The sequence below is a fragment of the Triticum aestivum genome, chromosome 1D (assembly GCF_018294505.1).
Source record: "Triticum aestivum cultivar Chinese Spring chromosome 1D, IWGSC CS RefSeq v2.1, whole genome shotgun sequence".
In the NCBI taxonomy this organism is placed as follows: domain Eukaryota; kingdom Viridiplantae; phylum Streptophyta; class Magnoliopsida; order Poales; family Poaceae; genus Triticum; species Triticum aestivum.
The window spans coordinates 402,543,340-402,548,548 of record NC_057796.1 but is presented as its reverse complement, the minus strand read 5'-3'; the positions used below and the strand labels follow the sequence as shown (position 1 = coordinate 402,548,548).

The window sequence follows — 5,209 nt, the reverse complement described above, 5'->3', positions numbered from 1 at the left end:
AATTCTAAACAAAATTATTGTTTTTTGAAAAAGTGATTTTTTTTGAAATTACTCTTTTTGAAAAAGTGATCAAATTTTAAAAATACGAACGAGCGTCATATAGGAAATTTCCTTACAATTGGTCGTCCGCTGCGGTTGTCGCTTGGTTGGGCCTGCGATCCTCTTTTTTTACGGGTGGGCCTGCGCGTGTCTATCTGCTGTACATCGGCCCAGGTTTCCGCTAGGTCGATTTTCTGGAATAGAAACCGTCGAAGGCCCCAACGCAGGCACGCAGCCTTGATCCCCTCCCTCACCGCCACCGCCACGAACTCCTACTCCGACACGAACTCTGCTCAAGCCCGCTCCCATGGTTCCCGACATCGACATGGACTCTTTGCCCGTTCCGCAAGCCGAAGGCACCACCTACAGAAAGGACTCGAATCCCTCGATCGAAACCCCAGATCAGACCGGATTCCGGCGGCGCCACGACAGGTTGCCGGCCTGCAGTCCTCCTCACGGGAGAAGCTGCCTTCGCGGTGCGCTCTCGCTGCCTGCCGTCTTCGATGATGTGGGCCGGGGCGCCGCCCTTCCGCAGATCCGCAATCGAGTCGTGCGTCCGACCTGCCGCCTCCCCTCGACGTCCACGGCTCTGCTTTCTTCCGTGTTCTCTCCTAGCGCACGCCGTGGGGCGCTACGCCGCTATCTGCCGGCTCCTCGTACAAGAGCGATGGACAAACTGAGGCCCTGTGGGAAGCAATCGCATCAGCTCAGCGACGTCCAGCGTTTCTCCTCTCTATGTTTCTTTGCACGCCTCATCTCCAAGCACGAAGCCACGACGAGATGTAAGTTTCAGCACCACTGATCTGTTTTCTTGGTCATGACTTGATTCCCTCTTTTGATCTAAATATTCTGATTGCTGCATGCCATTGCCCTAAATTTCTTGATTACTGCATGCCGCTGGAGTTGCTGTGTATAGGTAGTGAACCATAATACATGTGTGTTATGCCTTCCACATGTTTGACGTAATGCCCAACCGAATTGCTCACACAAAATTCGATGGGAACAGAAAGTAGGATGGCTTCAAGCTGTCAATCTTCGAGTTTCTATAAATTTTAAGCCCAATGTTCCTCTATGTCCCTGTTTCTTACCTCCTCACTCACCGAGCAGATGAAGAAGCAGCACCAAAGTCCCCCTGATGTTCCATCTTTTATATTGCAATAGTCAAACTTAAATCTTTTTTACTGCATGTCTCGTAGTAGGACATCCATTTACGAAAAGGAAGGTAGCATACTTGTGGGTTGTGGCTGCACAAATAATTATATTGTTTACATCGAGCTTTCTTTTTTACTGTATGTTTTGTAGTAGGACATCTGTTTATGAAAGGGAAGGTAGCATACTTGTGGCTGCACAAACAATTATATTTTTTACAGAGGTAAATACATCAGAGGTGCCTAAACTTGTCCCGCACGGTCACTTTAGTGTCTAAACTTGCAAAATGTCGAAAACTGGTGCTACAACTTGTCCATTTGGTGCATATACGGTGCCTCGCTCATACGCCGCCGTATTTCCTTGCCACGTGGCCTGACAGCTGGCGTGTGGCCCACGGGTCGGTGGGTGGAAGCGTAGGAAGGGATGAGTCGGATGCAGCGGCGGCGCCGCAGCAATTATTTTCCAGAAAACCCACGGAGCTTTTCTTAATTATCGCAAAAAAGTCCTTGATCTGTATAACCGTCCATACCCAAATCTCCCCGATTCAGAAAACACAAAACCAAATCCCTAACCCTATGTAGGCGGCGGCGGCTGAGGACGTACTCGATTTGTTGCCGGCGGCGGCGGCGACTAAGGACGTACTTGATTTGTCGCCGGCGGCGAGCTGTTGACTGAGAGTAGGAGGCGTGGCCGTCAGTGTTATTTCTCTGCTCCCCCTTGTCCTCTGCTGCTCACTGAGATGGCCGGCGTCGGCGGTCAGAACCGCATCGAGGAGGAATGGAAGGAGACTAGCGGTCAGGTGATGATCCCCATTCTTTCTGGAGGCCTCTTCTTTCTGAATCATGTACACTTCATTTCTGCACTGTTTTTGCTTAGAAAGAATTGATTTTTAGGGTGAGGAGATGCAGTCTTTCGCACTAAGTACTTTTTTTCATTTTCTGGATGTCAGGGCTTGCGAATATGTGAAGTGGATAGATCCAAAATGGGATGGCCGGGCAAAGGCAATCATTTGTGATCTTGCTATGAAGAACAAGCTGTTGCAGGAAGAAGTTGAGAAGAAGGAGGCTGAGAAGCATTCAGGAGCACTATATCTGCATCATGGTCTACCAGCAGTACCAAGTTCTTGTGTTCTACTGTTGCAACAATCATGAGCACTATATCTGCATCACATGACATCAGGTGAAGCCCATCACAAAAAGATTTACCAGGTTGGCACCAATACACATCCATCTTGGAGTTTGCTCTGTCATGGCCCAGTTGGAGAAAGAAATCATCTATCCATAAATTAGACCAAGTATCACTCTGACAGTAGTCAAACCAATCAACTTCATGATCTATATACTTCATGTTGCTACCAGATCCACAAAAAAATCCCTTGTGATGGATTTCAACTGTGAACAGACCATCAAATAGCCCTGCATTATTAGAATAGAACAAATATTCAGACAACTATGCTGCACATGTATTCAGCACAGATTTCACTTATGTACAAAAGATTCAGGAGACAGCATCCATCTATTTAGTTTACTAAACAGTTCATTATTTAGTTACTAAACACTTAATTATTCATTACTTTACATAAACTGCACACATTCAGTACATCTGTACTGCATAGCATAAATTGAGCACATATATTCAGTTCTGTGCAGTGCACACATTCAGTATATAACCTGTCACCAAAATTCAGTTTAACCGTACATCAGGTGTCACGAAAATTCAGTTTACTGTACGATAACTGAAGACAAAATTCAGTTTACTGTACGATAACTGAAGACAAAATTCAGTTACAAATCCTCTGAAAAAATTAGTTCGAACAATCTCCAAATCTGAGGCGCAATGACCAATGACCAAGAAGACAAATAATCATATATCAGCAATATTGTAGCCTAATTTGTTGCGCACATAAGCATGAACAACTGCTGACAGGAAAGGCTTGCAAAACCCCCAAATAAACCCTAGCGAAAATCAGGATCAATGCACCCATATCTGCTCCGCAACAGTCCACATACACATATATCATGCATACCATGGAAGAAAGATGAAGATCAAGCACGGCAAAAGATTACTCTCGCTCCGGCAAACCCTACCCGACGCATACGCATGGACGAGGAATAGAGAATCGGGATGAAGGGAAGACAGGGAAGGGTGTGACTTACCATACGTAGGAGCTGCTTCGCCTGGAAGACGACGGCGCGGGTCATCCATTGCATCCGTCGCCAATCGCCATGCAGCACCACCTCCGCCACCTTCGCCTTGGATTGATCGTGAGTGAGAAAGTAGAGACAAGATACCTATGCACAAATATAGCAGGCAATCAGTTCCCGCAGTTGGAGGGACTTTTTTGCGATAATTAATAAAAGCTCCGGGGGTTTTCTGGAAAATAATTGTTGCGCCGCTGCCGCTGCATCCGACTCATCCCTTCCTACGCTTCCACCCACTGACCCGTGGGCCACACGCCAGCTGTCAGGCTACGTGGCAAGCAAATACGGCGGTGTACGAGCAAGGCACCGTATATGCACCAAATGGACAAGTTGCGGCACCAGTTTTTGACATTTTGCAAGTTTAGGCACTAAAGTGACCGCACCGGACAAGTTTAGGCACCTCTGGTGTATTTACCTCTTTTTTACATTGAGCTAAAAGAATGACAGAAAAAATATGTACTTGCTAGACTAAAAGATCGATGGAATTTTTTCTCTCGAGTTTAACTCTTATCAATTTTACCTCGACAAAGAGGCAGATGATTAATTGTGCAACCAACATTTCATTTGCATGGTACTCGGCAATCTGCACCGATGTGAATCCTACATCCCATCAATTGAGTTATTCCACGACAATCTATCTGTGACCTTAAGAGTCCCTCGTTGCTATCTGAACTGTGTGCTTCTCTCTACTACAAGTGAAATCCACCTCGAATTGCCTATTTTTGGATCGCATTGATGCACAATGGTTGTAGACACAATCCAGTCTTCTACTAATGAAATATCAAAACAATATTAGTAACTCTGTTAATGCACGTAAATACAGATAAGCAAAATATCTATCAGGACTACAATGACGACATGCCTGCAAACTTAATTCTTGAATTTGCATTACTAAGTACTATATAGAACTGAAGTTTAACCAAGAACATTACACCATTGCATTTCTTTACAGAATTAGCCCACTGCTGTGATACAATGCTAATTGTAGTAATTTTTACATTCAACTATGTTATAGAATTGAAGGTGCCTACACTAAATTTCTCCAAGATTTCTAAAGAAAGCAAAAATAAGAAAATATTTGCCCTAAGATTTCTCCAAGAGATGCATACCAGGACAAAAATTAATATATTGATGTAGATGACTTTAATATTCATGTAAAATGGATCAACTGCCATATAGGAGGGTCCAGGTACATGCTCATGTAAGGCGACGGATGGACGCGATAGTAACCCTAGCTGTGGCCGCGCCCTCTCTTAATGAGAGGAGGAAGAAATCAGATCGGGGCTAGCGAGTCGATGAGGTAGGGAAGAGAGCTGGCGGGTCCACTCGTCAACAAGTATTTGTTTGAGAGAGGAGGCGAGGAAGCGACACACGAACATGCGAATTGACGTACCACGACCTACCATCACAACCATACTCCCCTTTTAATTATAAAGATAGTAGGAATAACAATAGGAGTGCGGCGAATCTGCACCCGGGCTCATCTGCACCCGCGCTCACGGAAAAAAAAAATACTAGAAAAATTCCAAAAAAAATTCGGGTGGTAGATAATTAGGTGCGTGAGGTTCGCTCCAAAATGCAACTCGTTTGGACATTTGAGCAAGTCTGTGCAAAAAAGACAAAATCGGGGTCTGTGAAAAAGTTTACTGTTCACAAACTGTTTTGACCCGATTTGTCTTTTTTGCCGAGGCCTGCTCAGATATCCAAATGAGTTGAATTTTGGAGCGGGCCTCACGCATCAACTTATCTACCACCCGATTTTTTTTTGGATTTTTTTGAATTTTTCTAGTATTTGTTTTGAATTTTTTGCTGATCAGGTG

General features: G+C 44.8%; 1 long non-coding RNA gene across 1 annotated transcript; it reads left to right on the top strand.

Moving 5' to 3' along the window:
* The first annotated feature begins 277 nt into the window (after positions 1–277).
* LOC123182387 (uncharacterized) lies at positions 278–2,730 on the top strand. Its single transcript, XR_006492106.1, has 2 exons — positions 278–1,987; positions 2,138–2,730. It is a non-coding gene; the product is annotated as an uncharacterized lncRNA (long non-coding RNA).
* The last annotated feature ends 2,479 nt before the right edge of the window (positions 2,731–5,209 follow it).